This window comes from Cebidichthys violaceus, unplaced genomic scaffold (assembly GCF_023349555.1).
Source record: "Cebidichthys violaceus isolate CVI_PGR_0920_01 unplaced genomic scaffold, fCebVio1.0.p SCAF_21, whole genome shotgun sequence".
Classification (NCBI taxonomy): Eukaryota; Metazoa; Chordata; class Actinopteri; order Perciformes; family Stichaeidae; genus Cebidichthys; species Cebidichthys violaceus.
In genome coordinates, this window is record NW_027176384.1 from 9,434,862 (window position 1) to 9,460,032 (window position 25,171).

The 25,171-nt window shown below is 43.2% G+C and overlaps 1 protein-coding gene across 9 annotated transcripts in view; it reads right to left on the reverse strand.

Moving 5' to 3' along the window:
* The window catches only part of syt1a (synaptotagmin Ia), a 108,005-nt gene that overhangs the window by 72,468 nt on the left and 10,366 nt on the right, over positions 1-25,171 (reverse strand). For 3 of the 9 annotated variants that reach the window (XM_068717218.1, XM_068717219.1, XM_068717220.1), the window contains exon 2: positions 18,721-18,792. The exons of 1 other annotated variant lie outside the window; for it this stretch is intronic. The gene's annotated coding sequence lies outside the window, so the exon portion shown is untranslated. Of the gene's footprint in view, positions 1-6,666; positions 6,944-18,720; positions 18,793-25,171 lie in introns of those variants that run through there. 5 more of the 9 variants (XM_068717214.1, XM_068717217.1, XM_068717215.1 and 2 more) reach the window with 4 other exon arrangements.

Here is a 25,171-nt window from a genome sequence, read left to right on the forward strand (position 1 = left end):
ATCTGAGAGCAGGCGATGTGAAACATGTGCGGAGTGAAATAGATAAAGAAGTGGAGAAAGAAATAAGAGAAAAGTAAGTGCTACTGCACTGCCGAAGGAGGGAAATGCAAAGGCCCCGATTGTATTTTAACAGGCTTTTCACACCTGGCTTTTCTGTGCAAATCTCCACCAAAGCAACGCTGGGAAAAGGTGAATTCACGCTCACACAGAAGCCCTTTGCGTGACCCACTTGCCTCTCTGCACTTCTCCTCTGCACTCAGCAGGAACGGGAACAAACTTGAAAAGCCGTGAAATGTATCCGCGCGACGCGGCTCCTTTCTCCCTCGGCCCTGCAATCATGACGACATAAATCTCAATTTTGCACACGAACGCGGCGTTTATTTGCGTGGGTGTGTATCCGTTTCCGGTCACTGCAACTGTAGGCCACGTGAGACACACAGTAACGGGATCTGTGTCACCCATAGCGGACCCTCTGGATGGTGGTATCTGATAATGTACTCCCAAGTGGACATCTAAGATCAGTGATTATCCTCCATTTACTGCGGCCTGCTCTCCTCCAGGGCATGTCGATGCATCAAAGGACAGAGTTCAGAGAAAATGCCTGATTTTGAAGATAACCTTCCGGCTTTTTCCTTCCGGTGACAGCCTTTTAACACGATTGATTCTTTAATTGCAGTAAACTTGAAGGTTACAGAGTGATGGTAACACCACTGACCCTGGTAAATAGAAAAAGGGAAACTCTGGAAATAAAAGCACAAAGACAAAGACTGTGTCTTTGTGCTTGTTGTTTCAGTGGATGGCAGAGTGGAAATCAAAGGCTTTGATCAACAACAACCAACAGAGGAGAAGGTGATAAAGTCATTGTTTTTGTTCACCACAAAGCCAGTTAACAGATACGTAATTAATCTAGTTGTTATTATGGTTATTATCATCTGGTTAGGAAATTAAATGTTCTTTTTTTTTCCATGCAGAAAGGCCCTGTCTGAAGCGGGGATCGAACCTGGACTCCGGGTAAGTCATCCTATATGGTCATAGGCTAACATACCAATACATACTAGCTGTCTGTAAAACAGTGTTAATGGCTTTGTATTCCCCTTGCTGCTGTCTTTTAAGACTGACCACAGTATGACAGTTGTGAATTCATCCTAACATGCTTTTATCTAAATTCACGATGGTTTCTGATTATCATCTTTCTGGACTGTCTCTCCATTAATGTGAGCTTTGATAAGGTTGAAGGCTAAAACTTTTCCATCACTGATTTAGAAGCTGACGAACATCAATCCAGGTGACGGAGATCGGGTGATTTCAGATTGTCTCTTTGCTTTGTGCTTCGATACTGAAAACCAGAAGGTTGTTGCTATGCAACAATTACATATGTTTGAGGTGTGCTACTCTCAGGCTTCCTTCTACCTTTTCAGTAACCTGTGCGCTGAGTGCTGAAAGAATTTGCACTTTCTTGGCGCTATCAGCTTTGACCCCCTTCCCCCTCTGTAAATAGAGGTCTCTGGTGAATACGCAGCCTCCTGTGGAGTCAGAGATGTAGTGATAAAAAGCAGCTCTTCGTTTTCCGCTCAGATCGGCGGGCAGACAGCACGCTGATTTACACGGCGCAGCGACAAGGACGACAGCCGCAAGCGTACCGAGATGGAAAATATATCCTCGTCCCCCAACGCCACCCTCCCTCCTTCATCATCCCTCTTCTTCGCTTTAAGCTCAATTCACATCAACTCTCTCTTCATGCGCCCCCCAACCTCCTGCCATCAGTATTTCTGTTGCCCGACATCACGCCTTAGAAGCCTTAGAAGCCTTAGAAGTTGGGTTTTATTGATGGGAGTGTGGGCTCGAGGAGGAACCGACTACGCCAGGTCAGAGGGGAAAAGCACATGTGTGAACCCTCTCCAGCACCGCCTGTTTGAAACGAGAAAATTAACTTGACCGGCAGTCTGACTCCTGTCTAAACTGCCACATATGTGACTGCTTCACACTGTGGGAACAGTCCCCAGTTTATTAGCTCCGGCCAGCACGCAGCCTAAAGAGACAAGGACGTCTCAGCTGAGAGAAAAATGACCCCAGCTTAGTTCGTCACGGTGCTGACAGTTGACGGAGGGCAAAGAGGAGGAGGCTGAACGGATGGATGCCTCCCAGTTCACGGTGGCGAGCTGAAAAAAAAAAAAAGAAGCCGCGCACGTGTTCGCCTCTTTTTTCCCCGGACCGTGTTATTAACGCACCAGCGGAAAACACTTAACTCATGCCTATTCAATTATGCTAATGCGTACATATACAAATGACCCGGCTTAGTTATTAGCTGCCTCAATTAGGGGACATGCGTATGGGAGTTCAGACGAGAGAGAGAGAGAGAGAGAGACGAGTGATGGGTTGTTTGCTGTCTACTGGTGATAACAGAAGCCTCGGGGGCAAGACTTGTATTGTTTCTGTCGGCGGGCTGGAGATCCTCTGTACTTGGAGGACATGCAGCGAGGCACGAAATCAATGTCATGCTGAGCCTGCGTTTGCATATTTGTGTGCACGTCTGCGTGTGTGCGTGTGTGTGTGTGTGTGTGTGTGTGTGTGAGAGGGTAAATGCATGAACAGAAGCGGCTCTTATCTTTCCAACTTCTCTTAGTGAACTGAGAGGCGGCATCCAACATTTTCCCGTGAGCGCCGTTACCAAAGATCAGAGAGCAAACTACAGTGAGCTTTCATGCGGCGGTCGTATCGCAAACAACACTTTCTCACGTCTGATTTCTCACCCTCTTACTGTGTTAACGTTATCACACACAAGACGTAAGACACATCTAATTCATTTATGAAACCGGCTGATTTGCAACCAGCTGTAGCACACACAGTCTTGTTTCTTGAAAATAAACGTCATTGTATCGACGATTATTCTACAATAAATCGGGAATCAGAGATTTGCACGTACCTACGTAGTAAATGATAAAGCCATAACTGACTCATACATCTATTACAGCCAAAGCAGATTAATCAGAATGCTGTGCAGTGTGAAATGAAGCTTGTTGGATGAGAGAGTCCGTCCTCGGTGTGAAGCAGTAATGCTGAGCAGTGCAAAGCTGAGGATTTTTGGTTGTGATCTGGAGTGGGAGAGTTTAATCTTTTCTAAATAAGTTTCCATTTGGTTCCAGTTTTACTGAAATAAAGATTTTTTTTTTGTAAGGATTAGGGCTGCAGCTATTGATTACTGACAGTAAGTATTCCAGAACTCTACGTATTATCCCATTGATTTATCTCTGCTTTATTAAGGAGCAATATTAAATATACAAATAACACAAAATTGTAAAAAAAAAAAATGTAAAAGAATTATGCCAGTCTTAGTTTTTTTTGTCTTCTTTTTCAAAATATTTTGTAGTTTTTTTAACTTCTCTCCTAATATCTTAACACTGAACACCTGTCCCTGTCTCAAACACCAGGAACAACAATGGACAATAGTCCAAAATTGGCATTCGCCTCAGCAAAGTCTGATACGTTGTAATCTTATAAAGATATCAGAATGTTGACTATAAACCAACCCAACTAAAAAAGCAGACTGTCCTTCATAAACTCAAATTTAAGCTGCTTGTTTCCTGACATGTTGTTGCTCAGAGGGCATAAAGCCGTATGAAAGTGCATCATGCGTGTCCCTGACTGCAAGCCAACAAAGATGAAACGCTCCAGTGATCCGCATGCATTGTGGCAACAAAAAAAAAAAAATAAATAAATAAAATTTGGCAACTGTTGTAATTATTTAGCGGGGCTACCTGCGTAAGTACTGAGCGCTGTTGCCTGTGGACTCAACTGGCAGTCATTGTTGATTCGTAAACACAAATAGATTTAAGCTAATAAATACTCAAACTCTGCTGTGACGTTCGCCTTCTGCAACCAGGAGGTAAAACCTGTCAGTCCCCACACTATATCGCATAATCACCACATGAATAATCTTTACAAACAAGGCGAGATCCTCCATCTCGCGTCTGCTTTGACACTGGGAGCTATGGGAGTATGTCTCATTATATTTGCTGTCATTCCCGAAGTCTCCATTCCCGTCTGACGCTGCTTTTCTGGTGTATTGGCGCTGTCCACAGGAGGTGGTGCTGAAATCTCACCCTCCTCTGCCTGTGTCCTCCTCCCTTCCTCTGAACGCTGAGGCGCTGTCCATGGTTCTGAATCGGTTCTGCCCACAGAGAGGGGGGGGCTAGGATTTTTTTTTTTGTCACCGGCTGGGTTACTGGGTGGAGCAGATTGGACTTTGTCACAGCCGGGTCTGTCTGAACGAGGCAAACAAGCCAGAGTCTCAGCAGGCAGGGAGCTCCACGCCCTGTTTGCTTCAGAGCTGCCACATGAGACAGCGTCATCTACAAAGGGATGGGAGGCCTGAATACATCCCTTAGATGGATATTAAACATGAGAGGGGGGTAGAGGCTGGATGGAGTATTGCGTGTTTCGAGGAGAACGATCTCGGCGCCACTTATTTTGTGCACAAATGTGACAAAAAAAAAAAAAAAAAGGGATGTGCTATATTTCAGCAATCAAAAGCATCTCCCGTTCCTCTCTACCTCTACTTAACGCCTAACATTCAGTCCAACACATTGGGAAAGTGCATCCAGCTGATCCCGGCCATCCCTCTCTCCCCGTCCTGACTTTCCCCGGAGTAGAAAAGCCAGCCAATCAGAGAGTGGATGAAGCAGTCCAGTGAGTCACGGAGGGAGCGGACTGCATCCAGCGGACCGAAAGGAGCCGCCTGCCGCTCTGGGCAGGAAAACTGTAATGTCCACGGAGGGAGTGATCCGGTCAGAACACACACACACACACACACACACACACACACACACACAAACAAGGAAAAGCACGTTCTTTTTTTGGGCTAAAGTGTAACAGATTTAATGCCAAAAGTGTCTCTCTTCTATCACACTTGTATGTGTTTGCTCTCTCTTCCATACCGCGTATGAGACAATGTCATTACTCTCTAAATGTTGCCACCCCTTAATCACTATAACACTCACTGTGACACTAGGATGTGTGAAGGTCAACATGATAACCCAGGCTGAGCTGTGTTTAAGCCTCACAATGGTTCAGCAGTCAGCCCGGTGCGTGTTATTCAAGGCTTTCCAGCCGCTAGATAAACAAAAACGCTGTGTGAATGGGCCCGCGTGAACGAGCGCTAGAGACGCTCATTAACTATTGACGCGACGGGAGATCTCACAGCTGGATACGCATCAGACGCCACGGACACACACTCCCACAGTAGTTGTTGAACCGCATGACAATGCCAGCGGGCGCAATACCTCACGAGAAAAGTGAGTGAATTGTTCCTTTTCGAGAGAGAAGAGGAGATAAATCTGAAGGTAACAATGTGCGACAATATGAAAGGTGAGCAGATTGTTCAGGTCCACTGTGGGATGTGAAAATCCTATTTTTTCACGGAGCAAAAAAAAAAAAAAAAAAAAAAAAAAAGGTGCAGTGGATGTGAATAGAGTTTAATGGACCTCGCAGGAGGATAAAGGATTCAGGAGGTGGTGGGAAAATGAAGTCAAAATGGAGCTGAAATCCAACTGAATTAGTTTTGCGTTTGTAAAGACCGGAGCCGCGTGTTTGGCTTTCATGGCTCGAGACAATGGAATCAAATAGACAGGAGCCTCTTTCATGTTTCTAAATGAGAGAAGACAAAAAATATATAATAGAGCAAAATGTATTAAGAACAGACAAGCTTTTGTTCAGCCTCTGGCTTTGTTTAATAGTCATCCTGTACGTCAGCATGCACGAAGGATTGGAAGGGAAGAGAGATGGACTAGTTCAGTTCAGTTTGAATCTGGGATAATGAGAGTAGAGAGAGAGAGAGAGAGAGAGAGGAAGAGATAAGAGGCCACGATGACAAACCACAAACAGCATGACAAACAGCAGGAAAGGCAGTGCAGTGATTCGATTACAGTATAACTTCTCATTAAAGGACCTGGGCGAGCAAGCCTCGCTATCGTGATATACATACGGCTGCAAAACACGGCACGTTTGTCTTTCCTGTAAGGGAACAGCTGTCTCCTCGTACTATAATGATGCCAGCGTTGCCGGGCTGAGCCTAACTCTCCCTGGCGGTCTGCTTATCCCCCGCCTGTCACTATACTGCCACGGATCGCAAACCAACGGTGTCACCGGCTTTCAAAGCAACTACAAAACATGAAGCCACGAATAGAATCATCAGGGAAAAACAGGAATATATGTGTAAAAAAAAAAAAAAAAAAAAAGGAGCATTTAACACCGCACCATTTGAGGGTGAAAGGATCCGTGCCAAAACAAAGAAAGTGAGACGGAGAAAAAAGTCTTTCCACTCTTCTTTTTTTTTTTTCTTCTCAGTAATCCCTGTCATTGTAAATCTGGCATGCCCTGACATCTGTGTGTCATCCTGGATGAGCTGCAGTCCAAAAAGACACTACACCTCCTCCTCCTCCTTATCCTCCTCCTGCTCTATTCAACCTGACTCTTCCAGTCACAATTACAGTACAGCTCACAAACACACACACACACACACACACACACGTATACACACATCAATAGCAGCATGTTCTCTCCGTTCCAACCGGGCATGACATGTATTCATTCCAAAACATAACCGTGTACAGCCATGTTATCTCCATCCCCACGTTGCTTTCCTATTATTATGTTTTGTTTGCCTCTCACCTGGCAGCACGCTGTCCCTGGGTCCTCTTTACAATCCCAGGAAGGGGGTTCACACAAGTTCTGCGTTCGTTGAGGGGAGCTCGATGTGGCACTTTAAGAAGAAAGGAAAAGAAAAAAACAAAAACAAAAGGCTGAAAAAAAAGAAAGCAATGTCCTCTTTTTTTTTTTCTCCCCTCACACAGCGGCTCAAGAAGCGCTCTTGATCACACACTCCAACACCCAGTCAACAGCTCCGGCAAGCGAGCGGCTCGCTATTCCTTCTCTCTCTCTCTCTCTCTCTCTCTCTCTCTCTCTCTCTCTCTCTCTCTCCGTGATACTCGCCTCCTCTCTTCCCGCCCACCTACTCCAGCCTCCTCCCCCGACTCCCCCTCTCGCTCTCCCTCGCTTGCTCTTCCTCCGTCAGACAGAATGCACACACACACACACACACACACACACACACACACACACACACACACACACACACACACACACACACACACCTCTCTATCTCTCAGCTCACTATTTTTCTGACATTTTTTTTCCCCCCACCCACTCGCACCTTCTGTTGCGTGAAAACAAATAGTCAGTGGAAGGTACTATGAGATGTGCATTTACACACACCATCAACGTTCTTGTTTTGTGGACCATTTCATTTTCTCTTGGAGTTCTAGTAACATAAGATGATGTGATTGATGATTATTGGTAATGATACCGTGTATGATTACGGTTCAAACTCGCCATTTAAAGCCATAACCGCCGCTCAGTCTCACTTATTCGTCTTTATTCATCCTCTCCATCCTCCACTCCCCATCTTCCCGTCTCACTCCACCTATTCCCCGACCCTCGTCCGGTCCCGCCGGTGTATTTGATGCTGCTCACGTCCCATTCCTCAGACAGCGAGTCAAGGGCATTCCCAGAGTAAGTGTATGCTAACGCTCTGCCTCAAGGAGCTGCCCGGCGTCCCATCCGACGCTCGGCCCAACCGCATGTGAAGCTCGGATCTCCCGGGGGGGGGGGGGGGGGGGGGGGGGTGCTCATTTGAACCACTGGAACGGATACTCGGACGGCACCCGACTTTAAATGTTAAATGGGCTTTATTGGCAATAAATGCTGAGGTGCTTTATGGTCTACTGCCATTGATCGGAGCTTGTCCAATCCAGGTTTGTTTGTGGGCGGGGTGTTCCATTAAGTATCCATTAAGGTCAATCATAAGCTCACAATCAGACAGATGTAATTATTAGTGATTGGAGAATAAAAAGCAGTTATATACGGAGTTATTGATTGAACCCTATATATTGATTGGTACCCCCTTCTGAGCTTGTGTGTCTTTGTTGGTGTCCAGTTATTATAAATCATTATTATCAAAATGAATACTGGTGATGGTCTTGAGAATTGCAATCCTATTAATTCTTCCTTTCAATCTCTGTAAATGTACAGTACTCATATTAAATGATCTTTTTTTAACCTGCGTCTAGATTTAAACTTTGAATGACTTTGAGTTTGTGATAAAAGCATTATTTCAGACAAAATACTTTATTTGTACCGGTCCAGTGTTTGTGCTTCTGTCAGTAAACATGAAGTTATTTGTATCACTGTCAGCACTGTGGTAAATGTCTTGTGGCACGGTAGAAGCACATCATTTATCTGGTTCGTTATGGGAGGAAGCTACATTTCAGCCAGGGACATATTTGGCTGGCGGTGAGATAAAACAACTTAAACATATAGACCTAACATGAAACCTTTGCCATTATTAAAGCCAAACAAAAAAAAATAAACCGCATGTGCTCTTTCAGCCACACACTCATTTCCTTGTCGGGTCATCTCGCGTCCAATCAATCGTCTCCTCAGGAAAACCTTGGATTTACCTTTGAAGCGTTTGCTTGTTTTGAGGACGGATTAATTATGAGGCGTGTTAAAGGTCGGTAGCCTATTTTCTACTCTGCGATACATCTCTCGTCTACGCTCATTTGTGAGCTGCTGGAGAACAGGAAGTCTGCAGCAAACTGTAACACTGAGAGATATGCGACCGCGGGAGAACAGATGTTAAACGTGCATTTGCTGTATGTGTCTGTCTATGGAGAGACCCAGCGTGTAAATAAAGCGCAACGGGCTGATAAAGCGCAACGAGACAAATGGCACTGTTGACAACACACACACACACACACACACACACACACACACACACACACACACACATGCATTAACAGACATCTATCTGGGACAGAGGCAAAGCAAACAGGGAGTCTGTGTTAATGATTACCAACTAACACCCAGGCTGGACACTGCACAGCGTGCTCCTCTGCTCATAAGCTTCGGTTCACTGGCTCAGTGTGTGCCATGTGTGTGTGTGTGTGTCTGTGTGTTGTGCGGCTGCGAGAGGATCGATGGCCGGCTGAGGTGACGTGGCCGGTGCAGATTTGTGGCCCACGTTCTTATAGTTCCCCTTTAATGAGCAGGAGAAGAAGTGCCACCGTGCTGCAGGCCGCCCTGCTATGACGAATATCAGCTGTCTAGCCCCAACAAAGTTGGCTAAACACACTTCCCAGCTCTGCAGTAGACATCCGCTATCACAGCTAGAGGCTGAAAATTGTACACCTCCAACACTGGCAAGAAGAACGATAATAGTTTTGGCCAAACTATTTTTTCTGAGAAGGAGAGTAAACACTCTAGGAAGTCTATGTTTGATGATTCCTTTTAGATGAATAGCTCTCTAAACAGGAAAAACACAGGCAGCTAGATATGGCTAATGACTGAACTGGGTCTCAGATTTACTTCCCTCTGTGGACGGCAGCAAGCTGGAAACGTGCACCTCTTATCTGTGTGTGTTAAAAGAACCGAGAAGAAGATTTCTAATGTGTGAAACATCCGGTTTTCTGCTGGAAAGAATATTCCCTCAATAAAATGGACACCTTGAGAGTGGTTGTATTTAGAAACCATTAAAATCCTCACTTTATTTGGTATCTCTGGTGTTCTGGAGAATTCATGCTGGACACTGGTTTATTCGTAATAAAAAGAAGAACTGACTTTGCTCAGGTAATAATCAGGTATAAATTGTGTAAAAAGCGCCAAAAAGATGTCAAAAACTGATTTGCTGTTTGATTGAAATGGGATTTCTAAGAAATGTAATGCATGTAAACCACAGAACTGACAGCTTAACATCAAGACAGGGCCAGAAATAATGGAGATCATAATAACGATAGATTGAAAAAGGAATGTGGAAACTGGACATAATGACCAAAAAGCAGTTTTAAATCAGCACTTTTCATTTTACCCAAAGTGGAACCACTTCTGAGTGCAGAATCTACGTTAACGCCCACGTAAACGGAACAGAGCTTAAGAAGCGAGTCTTTTAAACGTCACCTGTCAGTGGTGAACCTAGAATGAACGAGAGAAGAAGAAGGAGGACGAGGGGGTCAACAGGGTGAGAGAGGAACGAAGAGGGAGAAATGGCATTTAGAGGAAAAAGGCGGTGAAATAAAGGGAGCTGGGTGAACAAAAAGGACAATTTCCCAAATGTCAGGAGCATTTGAATGGTCACCTTTGGTCACTGGACATAATGGGTCCTATTCAAACACTAAGAGAGAGGAAGCGAAGCTTTTGTAACCCGTCTATACAACAAAAGTGACTACGGACTACCTCGCTCTTGACTTCAACTATTACACACAAATCTTAACATTCAAATTGTATCACGTGGACAACAATGCAAATACAAAATGGCAGTTTTTGAAACATTAAAAGACTATTCATTAACTCTTTCGATATTTCATTCATTTTGATTGACTTCCTGTACTGGCATAGCTCCTTTACGTTACTCAATATCAGCGAAAGCTGTTGAGTCTTGAGTGTGTCTTTATATTAGTGTATACTATATACGTATGTGTGCAAAGAGACGAGGGACATTTTCCAGATAAAATTGTCCATATGCATCATGCATAGAAAACAAGGTGAACGCTGGACATTTCTACAAACATGAATTCAAACATTAGAGAGATCATTTCTGTCCACTGTCAATAGGTTACCTCATGGGAAACAGGACTCTCCAAAACGTTAATATAGTTAATATAGTTAATATAGTTTTTCATACGCAAAACTAAGTAATGGATAAGGTAGAATTGTTTGTGTGGCAAATAAACGATGGTTAAGGTATAGTTTAGGTAAAGCAACTAAGCACTTGGTGTTGAGATGAGGAAAAGATTGTGGTTGGAGTTAATACAAACTTTAATAAAGATTTAAACTTTATTTGCAAACAGCGCTCTTTCAGCTAGGAGACGGCTGTTTGTTCCCCATGTGAAACAGGAAGTAAATGTTGATTTGTTCGTCAGTTAAACTCAGGAAAGGCACTTCCGTGGATATCTTCACAACAATTTTCCCCCAAACCTAACAAAGTATTTCCTGTGAAGACGGAAGTTTATTTTGAAAAGACCTTCTGCTAACGAGCAGAAATTGTGTTGCCGTAGCTGACTTTTGTAAGGAAAACGCGCCAAAAAATGAGGAGTTACTTTTTGTAAGATATCAAACGAACTGTTGTATGAAGATACGTTGATCCTTTTTCATGTGTAGTCCTGGTGCACATGCCATAAACAAATGTAAAAAATTAGCACCCCTGGTCACCCTCCATATCAAACCCAGATGTAGTCTTTTTGTGGTATTAGGTTGTAAAAAATCTAACTTTAATTCATTTAATTTGTAGTGCTTCGGCCCACCCAGGGTATCCAGTGCTAATTCTCTCTAAGACACACACATGCACTTCCAAATGGAGGAAAGTAGCCCTAATTACAGCTGATGCTCTCATTTAATCTCTCTCTCTCTCTCTCTCTCTCTCTCTCTCTCTCTCTCTCTCTCTCTCTCTCTCTCTCTCTCTCTCTCTCTCTCTCTCTCTCTCTCTCTTTCCTGCAGGCAGGAAGCTGCCACGAATCACTTACAGCTTTATCAGTGGATAAGTGGCTCTTCAAATATGGAGCTATTCAGAGAACTCTTTTCAATACACACAGGTGCTCCTTTCACCAACACCCGGCTTCTCTCACTCGCATGCATGCTGCAGATACTGTACACAACCTCCCACACGTACATGCACACACGGACGCACAGTACACACCGTTAAACACACAACACCTGCTGGGGTCACTAACGCTTGCCAATGTCACTGATGTCACACAGATATCTGGCTGGTCTCTTAGGTTACACGAAGAGCAGGGGAAGACAGAGGAGCTGCTTGTTTTTCAATATTTTTAAACTGCTAACAACTCCAGTGGGTTATAATGTTACCAGCCCGGCATCACACGGCACACAGACAAAGTTAAGGGATTAGCTGGTGGAGAGGTTAGCAGCTAAAGAGACAGACGTTTGCCTCGGGCGTTGGTGGAGACCAAAACAAAGCTATAGGAGGAGTGAAAAATCTAATTTAGAATATCCAGATTGATTAGATTGATATAACACACCATGATAATTTAAATGACAGTACGATAACAAAACATTGAATGAAAACAACATAAATAGAGAACATTAGTCTGGAAGTTTGTAAATCAATCAAAAACATTTACGGTATGCAGATGAAAAGCTTTGAACATTCAAAACCTTCACTTAAGTAAGTAGCAAATTGCTCCACAAATTAGCTTATTTATCTGTTTATTACTTTCATCTGAACATAAACCCAGCGGACGGTATGCCGATCACTCCAGCGGTTTTCTGGAGAAAGTCTATCAGCCTTCATCTCCTTCCCTTTGGACTCCAGTCACCAGGCGCCGCTGCTCACAGAGGTCACTTCTTACTCATCCCAGCAGTGATAATCACGACGGTCTTATGGAGAGATGAGTGGCCTTTTTGACCTGAGAGTCCCCCTTGACTTACACACACGAGGAGGGGAAAAGCAACGTGAAAGGAATCCAGTGGGACTGATGACTAGAGCCCTCTCTGCACCACGGAGCATCTATTTGTGCAGAGGGGAGCAGAGTGTTGTTGTGTTTTTGGAGAGCCCCTGTTTTGGGGCGGGACGGAGGACTCGGCGCTGCCTGTTAGAGCGCCCCGGTCGAGTCTGTGTAGAGGACTCAGAAGGAGGATTAGTGGGGATTTAGAGAGCGGTAATCACCATTGCCCGTGGAGGGTGTGGTAATTAAATTACCTTAGCAACCACGTTACTGCCCAGCCACACAGAGCCGCCAAGTTCAGCGAGAACGAAATTGCAGAATATGCAGAATTTGTTAAAGAAGTCGCCATATAGATTGAAAACCTGAGCGGGTATCACACACATTACACATCATGTTCGAGGTCAATATGTGACTTAAGTCACACAGCGTCATCAGACCACATATTGGGACTTGCGATCCTCATCACGCATATGGATGGTGGCGTATACCTGTGTGAGTGCTTGGAGGGAGAAGGCATCCATTATGTTACAGCATGTTGTTAGCATGAATATAGGCTACGCTAGCCCACAAATGTATTGACAGCACTCCAGTTTTTAAGTGGCGTGATTTGTGGTTCAACACGTTGTCGGAGACGAGCGTTAGGACTCCCATCAGCAATCAATCACGCGGCTAACTTGCAATTTGTGAATGGAAGTTGTGACTAGATTTGTGGTTAAGTGAGAAATGTGCTGAGGTTAAAGACCGGCTGATTTGGAAGGAGAGGAATAAGAGACACAGAGAGAGAGATGCGTGGGAGTAGCAGCAGCTCCCACACAGGCAGGAAAGTCACGATCCACCATTCTGCTCAAACTGACATATAAACACGCCAACAACAACAACAACAACAACAACAACAACAACAACAACTCCCAAATGTAATCTCACATTCACTGCACATGTAAAGTCTCAGTTCTGAGCGACGATACTAAGAAAAAACCAATGTCCAGCATGATACTTAAATAAGAATCATCCACCAAAATACCCATGAAGCTCTTCATTAAATGCATCTTGATGCCATTACAGCTTAGTGAGGGATTGCTATTTTAAATTGATTCGTTTCTCAACTCGTGCAGTGTGACAGTCACCCATCATTATGTTGCATCACTACGAGTTCAGTGCTGCGGGAGGAAGATTACATCCTAAAGCGACCTACGTTCTGCACAAGCATCCGTGCAAACGCAAATGCACACTGACACGTGAGTGTGGATTCACCTACGCACACTCAACCACACCACATCATGCTCAGACACAGACTTACATGCTCAGCCAGGGATAGTAGCCTCACTGAAACACGTTAAATTACATGTTCATTTTTGGCGCCCTTTGGTCGAACCACACCCATCTTTGAACTCTCTTGAAATCCGTTTTTTTGGAGGGAAACTCTTTCCATGCAGATTTTTTCATAAATGGGAGGATACACTTGTAAGCCGTAATACTTATCTAATAGAGTGGATGGAAGTAGGGCTGCAACCCACCTCGGCTATCGGTCTGATGACGGATAAGCCTCCGGGGCAAGGGGGGCTTTATTTCAGTGGTTTCATTGTAGCCAGCGCATATCCGGGAACAAGACTTCCCTTTCTGTGTGCTGCTCCTTTCTTTACAGTCCTTTTAGCAACTTGAGACTGCGTAGCGAGTTCACAAGCTCATTTTACACCAATAAGGCTTAATCATCATCAACACGACAGCCACTATCTCTAACGTTCGTTATGTATTAGTGATGATTTTCTAGAATAATTGATATTTAGTTTATGGAACGTTAGAGAATACTGAAATATTCCAGAGACCTACGCTTCAAAAAGACATCACATTCCCTACCAGTACCACTTTATTTTAAGTCTAACTAATTAAAAGGCTTTTTTTTAAATACAGTTTTTGTCAACAATAAAATATTCTCATACGGAAACAGGAGGAGGTACATGTTATATCTGCTTGCAAGACAATAAAGTGGTTATACATCTATTTATTACATGTTTATGTACTGCTAACTCATGCTAAATGGGGGACTTAATGTTTAGTGTTGCATTGCTATAATATAAGTCCAAGTAAAGCAGCAAATCCTCACATTTGCGAGGTCTCATTTTTCAGCTATATATTTTTGTATATAACCCCTGTCTCTCACTCCTTAAGTTCCAACTGGGTGTTAGTCTACACAGAGAAACGGTCTTTTTGAGAAATGAATACTGACAAAAGTTATTTTGGTGGATATGTACTCTGTCTGTGCCTTGCTGTGCCCAACAGATACAGTACACGGCAGCACAATTGCTCATTAAGCAGAATTGACTCTGTCTGTCAAGCACCTGTGTTTGGGAGGGAAAAAGGCAGCCAGCCATATGTTTCCTGGGACTGCGGAGGATGATTGATGCCCTTATTGTACATCAGGTGTTAAAAATCCCAGACACCCACGAGTTGTCCTTTTTTTAAATTTTTTTCCATCATCTTTTCCACTTCCTGCGATTACTGGGGGGGGGGGGGGGGGGGGGGGGGGGACGGTCGGATGCCAGATACCTTCCACGGCACCTGACGGGGTGTGATGCTATCGACTTGGCAGAATTAGGCCGCCTCACACGGCAATAATTACGACAAGAGATCCTAATCTCAACCCGTGAGAATGACAGCAATAGAGGGGCGGGGGGGGGGGGGGGGGGGGGGGGGGGGCTCTGTGACGAAATTTTCCCAGTTACGTATATAGGCTCTCTAAAGTCACACCCCCCTAAGATGGATCCCACCCCCTGTTCACCACCCCCCAGAAGTCCCCTTGACAGTGCCCTTCACGGCCCTCCATCAACACACTGCCTGCATGTGACAGAACGGATCTCACAGTCTTGTTCAATCAATACAGAATCACAGCAAGAAAAATACACTCTTTAGGGTTTTGAAATTAAATGATGTATTCATAATTTCACCCAATCACATCCACACAGGATGTGAATTAGGGCGAGAAATTAAAAGAGTAGAAGAAGAAGTAATCGCACCAAAAATACTAAAATCAAGCTAAAATTACGACACAAATCTGTCTTAATCAAAGTACAATTTTCACTTGAATTATTTTAAAAATCACACGCATACTGTAGAGACAAATGATGGTTTCAACAAATATGACATCATCAGGAGAGATTAGCCCTGTGCAACGGAAGCTCAAGCCTGCAGAAAGAATGGGGTAGAAGGTGTGTTTAACGTCTTCATTTAGTCTGTGTCATGGAGTAAGTCAGACACTAATACACTCTTTGTTCTCCGTTTGCGAGCTTCAAACCTGCATTTATTCTCTGGCTACACTAACAAGTCAGAAGGCGGAGGAGGGAGAGAGAGAGAGAGACGGGGACACTGGGACTCGATAGTTTAACCTCGTCTGCCCTGGTGAACGCTGGCGAATTGCATTGTTTAAGCCAAGAAGATTGGGGCCCTGCTCGGTACTACAGAAGGCGGAAGTGGAGATACACTCCTCCCAGTGCATCTGAGCATGCCTCTCACTTTTTCTCTGTCTCTCTCTCTCTCTCTCTCCACCTTCCTCTGTCTCTCCGTGGACGGCACTCCTCCACTTTGGATATGTCACGGGCAATAAGGATGAAAAATTGGCCCGCTCTTTGGGTCCCCAGTTGGCACGCCGGCTTCGTCCTCCACCTTCGCAGGCCTGGAGGAGGCTGAGCTCCGCGCTCACAAAACAAAATAGGATTTAACAAGGCCAGAATCACTCACAATGCCTCAGTAAATAGCCAGTGAACCCTGTCTGAACCAGCATCGGCGGTTGAATACAGACTTTAACATAGAAGAGTGGAGTGAGACGATGGGGGTTGACAGGGCCGGAAGGATTTTACAGATTTTAATCCTTTGTAAAATACAATTGAACCAACCAGGTGGTATTAAAACCTAAACGCCAAAGTCAGCATGAATAAAGTCACTGTACCATTTTAGTTTGATGTATTCCCGCATTTTAAATTAGACTCTTGGGGATGTTAACAAGTGTGCACTCTATAATTGCAATCATTTACAAACTTCCATACAGGCTGTAATTAACATCTATCTAAATTAGTTAGTACAGTTTTAGTTTTACACATATGATGAGTATTTTATGCATATACTGTTATTGTACCACAAATCTACTTCTTTATTAATCCACTTCTTTTTAGCTATGGGATTTTTGGGAGTTTTTTTTCATTACTGATGAATCTCATGGTTATTTTCAAATGTGTTGTTTTGTCTGAGCAACAGTGAAAAATGTCAGCCTGAGAGCAACAAAATAAACAATTTGTTGCCATTTTTGAATAAAAACAAAACAAAAAGACAAGTTCGGCATTCTGACCGCCATCTTGGTTTTTGGCCGTCGCCATCTTTCTTTTTTTTTTGTGCAACCACAAGTGACACGAAAGGGTTTAAGGGAGCTAAGAACAACCGAACATTAAACAAGACATATTTAGGAGACAGAAAGGTTTCAATAAACTTTCGTGAACTGAAAACACGCCGTGAAAGAGTTGAAGTTGTAAGATGAAAACACAAACTACTCCGAGACGAGACAACAACCTGTCAATCACAAAAAAAAAAGCATACTCTGCTTTATCGTCTGTCGGACTCTAAAGAGGACCATTTCTAAATGAACATCATGCTGTATTGAAGAAGACTTGAAGCCAGCGCTTAAGACCATGAACTCATGTTTACAATGTTTACTGAGGGAATAAATCAAGAGAGAAGTAGAGTCATTTTAGACTAGACTTCTATACAATCAGAGGAGTCGCCCCCTGATGGACAGTAGAAAGAATGCAAGTTTAAGACATGAAGCACTGACTTCACTTTTCAGACCCAGAGGTTGCCACCTGGACCAAACTAACCTGTTTTCTAATTCTACATAGTTGTATGTAGGGCATCTTAAATAGTTATGTACTGTATGATTTTGGGAACGTTTGGGAAATAATGAAAAACCTCTTTTACTGTTACTTATAAATCGCACATTAATACAACCAATTGGCCATAGATGCAGAGTAGGAAGAGGGCCACTTGTTCCAACACTGTACATGTGACTTCAACACATTTCCATATTAATATTAATGTGGACATGTGCGGATGTGAACAACAAAGCCCCAAGTCTTCCTCTGTACTTAGTATTCAGCATGAGAAACAGTTGGCATCAGATTCCCGGACGACAAATGACTCTTCCTGATCACACGGCTTGTACGATGACAGGTGGATGTAGATGTACAGTCAGCTTCTGATTCTATTCCCCTCTGTGATGAGGTAAAATCAATAAGATATTATTCAACACAAGTATTGGACCCATAAGTAAGCCATCGACACAGCTATGTTTGCCAGAGAGTAATCTGCATAACTGACAGCTCGCTGGTTTTACGCACACTGCATCTAAACAGTGGGTACATCCATAATTGGTCCACCAAGCAGCAGTATTGTCCTCGAGGGTCAAAGCAGTCTTGCTAATTTTCTATTCATATATTCACAGCGTCAGCCTCCTTCTGTACACTTTGGGTTTGGGCGGAGGATGTTCCAGTCAAATAAGCTTTAATCAAACCAGTAAAACATGCAACTAAGCAGCTTTAGTAAGTCCACACTGGGCAAAACCACCATGATGATGCATTTGTATCCAAGTGGAATGTGAGTAAATGATTATGGCACATCGTCTATATCCTTATGATATATAATATAATGTTCTAATGCAACCACAAATCTGTCATTTTAGTTGCTTTGTATTTAGAAGTGCACCCAACAAGATTTCATATGGTGTCTAAGGCTCAAAGGACATTTGAATTATATTCCACAGGGACTAATACTGTTTACGGTACAACAAAATTCATAATATTCGCAAACCCAGTGCAAAAACACGATAATAAAATAGCTTCAACATATATCGATATAATCTTTAAATTTAACCAAACCATTTCCCGTGGGGAAACTAGTACTGTAGCAGCAAGAAATGGGAGGAAATGTCATGGGAAAATAAATATAAACGGAGCATAATAGATTAATATAACTCGAGTCAACTTTTATCACAAAAAAGATTGAAAATTTAAGCAAAGAGATGTGGAAAACCCCCCAAAAAGTACAAAGAATCCTTGCATTTGTTTAGGCTGTCACTGACACTCAATAGGAGCGCTATCACTGCATACATTTTTTGTATTTTTTGTTTGTGTTTTTGTGCTTCTAATGGTTAAAAGGAACAGAGACTAACCTTTAACTCTGCAATGCCTGCTGCGGTGTCTCTTTAAATGCTTCCTCCACTCTCACCGGCACTCACTCAGCTCTAGAGGAGATGAAAATGAATGAAAAGATGTTTGTACGAATGAATGAAAAACAGCAATCTATCGTATGTTAGCTCTCACAGTAAGCTCCCGATTTCCCTTAGATACTTCCAGGGGTTCCTTCAAAATAACAATATTGGATACATATACTAAGACAACACCACCTTTGCATTTGAAATCTTTGAACAATCAGAGAGCACAATGGGCTCTGACAGCTGTATCCAGAGAGAGATAAAAACGCCTACATCTTTTGCCCCTGTTGATTGTTCCATCAGCTCAGTAATCTGTGCATGTCAGTGGTGGGGTGGCAGATATCCATTATCAATGGACTGTTTTCACAGACAATTGGCCATATTTAGGGAACCGCCAGGGGAGACCGGCCATGTGTTGGAAAACCAGTGCAGAGAGCAGCTGGGGATCTCCTCCCAACAGATGCCGCCTGCTGTGGAGGTGTGGGAAGATTTCCAGTACAGCCCTGATGGGTAATGTTGGGGGTCTGGGTGCTGTCTACACTCACCACCACTGCTGTGCATTGCTTTCACAAGGCTGATAAAGCGTGATTAAGTCTTTTAAAAATGGGGTCAAAGGTCACTGGTTTAGAGCTGGAATCATTTGTCAATTAATTGATTGGTTGATCTGACAGCATCTCAAATGTGAGGATTTGTTCATTTTCTGTTCTATAGGACTGCAAAGCAAATATCTTTGGGATTTCAATTTGGATTCAAACATAAAACAAACACATCTGGGACAATGACTTCATATTTCACGGCAGCTAACAGCAGAGAATCAATTCTGCGTCTGGAAACACTATGGAAGTTTGGGTGAACAGCATGTACTTAAGGTCTTTTGCTTATGCAGCCATTACTTTGTCTACAAAGTTGACAGTTTGAGCTGAGGAAATAATTTGTTTATTCATTAAATCATTATGAACCATCCTCTGTAGACCATGAATTTCTACTGCAAATTTATCGGAAATTTGTCTGTTGGTTTGTAAATGTCTGCGGTGGGTAAATTATGGCCCGATGCTATCGCTAGACAGAAGATACAAAAATCAATAGGGATCATCATCTAGGGACTATGAATAACCCCAACAAATACAATAGAAATATGTCCATTGGTTTATGAAATACCTTGTTGTTGGTCATTGGTAATCTATGGCCTATACTAGTGGCTTGGGACAAAAGGTCAATACGTTACATAATCATTTTGAATCATCCTCTGGGGGGCCGTGAATGTTTAACCAAAATCTATCAACATCCCTGTTCTAAGAACCCAAAACTCGCTATACAAAAATATTCCGCCAGAACAGGAGCAGATGAGACTATTAACGCCACTCTGCAGTGAAGTTGTGTGAATGTGATACGACTACTGATCAATCCCATTCATTCTCCCCCTCATGCTGTGAAAAGTGTATTTACCTGCCAACTAATGCAAAGATTAATAGCCATTACCTCTACTTGGCAGGAGCATAAAGGAGAAGTATTTGGAGAGAGCACACTCATTCATTCTTATTTCACTGCACTTGTCATGCCTTATCAGAATATACAAATTATGATGGAAAGTGAAAAGGTTAATACATTCCATTTAACATGGAGCTAGACACATTCATTTCAAATGCATCACATCATAATATAAGTTTAAAAGGATTCACATTATTATGATATATGTGGTAGGATAAATCGCCGTCACTTAATGGTATTTCAGTTGCATACAGTAGCATTTAAGTGTTGTTGTTTTTTTTACATAGAATAATTCCTAATGTGTCCTTGATTTTTAGATGTAAACCACAGGAACATTTTGTGCTTCCTCACACGCTTCCTCCTTTCCATTGTTCCTATTAACGTCATATATTAGTCGTATATTGGGTCCTATTGGGCGCTGATCGGCTGCTCCCGACACTGTCACACACTTTCCAGCTGTTCTCACATGTAAATCGCATGCGGAGAGGGCAGGCCGTCCCGACAGCAAGTCCCATTACGGTCGTGTGCACAAATCAATGATGCGTCATCATTTGAAATGAGCTGCTAAATATGCATGCATAACAAATAGCATGATCGGGACACAATGAGCATGTCATCGTGATATTAGTCGCTAAAAGCTCAGTATTTGCCTTTGTGGCTTTCAGCAGCCATCTGCACAAGTCCTTTTGTGAGGGTTCATAGAACACAGTTCCTGTTTCCTGCTGTGTTTTCACATTTTCTCCTCCGATCCTTCTGCTCATCGCTTTTTACCACTTTTTGCCACAAAATACTGGGTAATATCTCTCTGTTTGGTATTCATCCACCTCTCCGTTACATTTACCTGGATGCATAAGACTCTCGTCTCAATCGTCCAAACAAGAAGCTGACATACTTCTTCAGTAGATTCACTATTTTTCCAGGTAGTTTCAATCATTTATTGGCTTTGAGGATTATTTGACTAGATCTTGGGCAGAGAAAAACTTAAAAGATGCATTTCAAGTGAAGAATATGGATCCCAACCAGGTTGCAATCATGCAACCACATCTCATTCCCCTTCCCTCAACCCATATCAGAAATGACATTCATTTCCCTCACAGCGTCCCAGATATGGCAAATGTAACGTACAGCGCAATCTCCATGCTCAACAACCTGTGCAGTAGCTTATGTAACGTCAAGAGAGGAGAAGGCAAGGACACAATCTTTAGATATGTGTGGACTGAGAACCATTCGGGGGGGGGGGGGGGGGGGTAGACACTCCACAGGAGAGATATTACCACAGTAATCTACAATCAGAGGGAGAGCGGTAGAGCAAGCTGAGTTGAACCTGCCAATCAAAAGAGTGTTTCTCCTCTCTGACAGGCAGCGGTTCGGAACAGCAAAGCCCCAGATATGTCAGCCGGGTCATGATGTATAAATGATGTGGAGACACAAAAATATGTGCGTCACTTTTCACACCGAACTTGGCGATATTTAGAACACCCCAATGCGCTTTGAATGATGCGTTTGCATGCTTTACGCCAGCCTGTAGTTTGATGGCGGCGGCTGCGATGCTAAACCTCAGGAGCAAATAAAATAGATGCCACTGTTTTGTAAAATCCTGCCTCTGAGTGTGACAAACAGTAGTGCAGTGTTTTGGCATCTGATCCGCTTTTAAATACATTAATCTGTTACACAAACTGGTACCAAGAGACTAATGTGCAATCCTCGCAATTTTAAGCGTTTTAGTGGGTTCGAAAACGCCGACCTAGGCGCAAAAGTAGCAAAAGTTAGGCCTTTTAAAACGTAGTGTGCATGTAGACTGTGATGTACTGTAGCAACTAGGCAAAGACAAGCTTACTGCCAAAGCAGCACTCTCTTTAAAAGCTCCAAAAAAATGTACAGTATCCTCGACAAAAAAAAAACGTTTTTAACTAAAAGCATCTTTGATGCTAGAAACTCTCCTCTAATGAACGAATGAGGAGGGTGAAGCTGAATCCTCTGTGCTTTGACATACCACCCATGTGTCTCCTTCTACAAACGTAACGCCACTGAAATGCTTAGCAACTGTTTCCCCAGCATGCCTCACAAGGGCCGCGCCGCACCGTACATCTACACAAGGGAAACCTCTTTGTGCGTCGGTCTCCACCGGGCCGACCATCTGCTGTAAGGAAGACACTTCCGCTGGTCAAGCAGAGAAGATATTTAAGGCTTAAACTGCTGGTGTACAGTATGTCTCTCGCTATCATTACTGCTCAACGTGACTGATGTTTTTCTGCGTCCTTCTTCTCTCTTACAGTGAAATCGAAACAAAAACACCCAGTGAAAGACTGAAGGTAGCAGGTGGTTAGGAATATAATGTTGTGAAATAAGACGTCTGACACCAACACTCTGCATGCTGTTGTTCCATTTCCACTTGTTTCTTGAGATCTTCCTCCTGTCTTTGTCTTTCACCCGTTGCCGTCACTCCAGAAACATTGTTCTGTTGTCCATAATAAAGTTTTATTGCATGCAGCGCTTGGTTTGCTGAAGTGACAGTGAACTATAAAAGTTACAAGGTGCCGTGATTGACATCCGACTTATCCGAACGAATAAGAAATGAAAAACAAAACCAGAGTAAAGCTGTGGCTTGACACTGAAACTTGTGTTTTTATCATTCTTAACAGTTCTATTTTTGCAAGAAAAGCTTCCATGTGACTCTTACCCCACTAGCCACCATCACAACACCCCATCTGCTGTTCTTCACACCAAAGAGTTTGAATCTTTGGGGGACAAATGCTGCACCTGCGTAAAAAATAAAAAAAAGGGCAGACTGCAGCAGACTGCAGCAGACTGCAGCAGCTGCGCCATTGGTGGATGAGTTGTTCTGTGGTGACACAATTGCGATCCTCTCCTTCTGCTTTTGATGGCTGCTCACTGGGAGAGTAATTATGAACCCCAGAGATCACTTTGAATGTTTAACTCCCCACATGTGGAGGCAGTGGTTTGAAGTTACAACAGCCCGGTCCTTAGGAAGTCCTTAGGAAGACGCAAACTTTAAGCTGTTCAAGCTAAAGGTCATTTTAAAGCTGTCGGAGACTGAATTGTGGCGCCCTTTGAAGGAAAACATTCAAAACTAGCTCTTTCTATTGCATCGGTCTATGTCGTTTCGCTGCGATGCATCTTTGCAGGTCATCCTTCATCTCCATTGATGTTACACAGATTTGTGTGCACACATGCCCGGCAGCGGGGCCGCTCCACCCCGTCTCCTTTAAAGACATGAAAACAGGGATCACAATATCTCCAGCGTGTGGCTTTATTCCTGTGGCAGTGTGCTGTCCTGCACAGACGCTGCTGCCCTCTGAGCAAACAAGATTACGCTGATGAACAGAGGCAGGCTTGTTTACTCCTTGTGTCAAGGTACTTTAGGGGTGACTCACTGTCAGTGAGGAGGAGAAACTTTGGAGATGAGATGCAGCTCTCAGGTAGCTGAAAAAAAACCATCTAGTGCCTTTGTTTTGGACTTATTTCAGTCAAGTATTAATAGAGAAGCAAGTTCATTGCTGTAACACAGCAATGAAAATATAAATAAAGGTCAGCAAACTCCTTTTGTCTCTTAAGTGTGATTTCTTCATCACAATAGAGATCGCATAAGTCCAAAATCACCCTAAAAAGTCATAGTCATCACAGAAATGGTCCGATACTGAAGTCCTCATTCAGACCTCTTGGTATAAAAGTACGCAGTACTTTTAGTTTTCAAGTTGTTTTTTTCTAGTAAATGCAAGGCCAAAGAGACATTTCAGCATATTTATTTTTTATTTTTTTGTTAGTTTTACTCTTCACAGGCATTTGTAGATAATCAAACCGCTAGTGCGTGCTAACTTTACATCCTCGCTGCTTAACATTCCCGCCGCCAACCAGCAGAATACGCCGATGTGTATCACGTGACACTCGTGACGTTTCAATGTTTATGCATTTTGCATAAAAGGTATGTTTTGGAAAACTTTATGAACACATGCTTAAGGTTAGGCAAAAACAATTTATATTCAGAAAACCTGAAAAAGGCCTGAAAAATAGATTTAATGACCATGGGAGCCCTGGTGTATGTGGGATTGACTCAAAATAAACTGTAACCATACAATACTATATACCATAAAAGCGATGTTTCAGGAGCCTAAATTGTTCTCGATTGAAAGATGTTATCAATGAATGATACATGCATCCTTATCTTGATGTGAAAGAGTTGTAGTTTGACAATACTACACTAGTAGTATACTAATAAATTAGACAATAAATGTGTGGCAGTTTCACAGCTGGATAACATTTTGTAACCCTCAACACAACGTCAAAGGTTTCAGTCTGACGATGCAACAGATACTCAAAGCTGCAATAATATTGTTTCTCAAACCAGTGAATATTCCCATCCCAGTACATGCTGCTATACATGCCAATGCTCGCTCAAGCAACGTTTACAGCGTTACTACATCTGCACTACTCGCTCTAAATAAGCGCCGGTCATGGACCGGACCAGTTGAGGTCACGTATGATAGTGATGGATGTTGACATGCGTCTGGTCAGCTGTGCGACTGCCGGAGCAAGAGAGATAGCTGTGCGCTTGGTTGGCACACCGCCATTTGAGAGCGGGCTCCATCTTGACTGAGGACGGCTGATTCCCATCTCACTCCACACAATGGTTTATCCATCCACTGGAGGCAATGCTCTTATAGCTACCCGATGTGAGATGATTGTTATTCATACACATGCATGAAGCATCACACAGTGGGGACCCCTAAAGGGCCGGCGTGTGATTAGGGACCTGGATATCTCATAAAATGATCCCTGGATGAGATCTGGGATAAATTGGACCTCTACCTCTGCACTCCAGATATTCAGCTGCTTTACAAGGATACAGAGGAACTCCACATCAAACATCTGGAGATTAAAGGCATGCGACTGTAAAATAAAA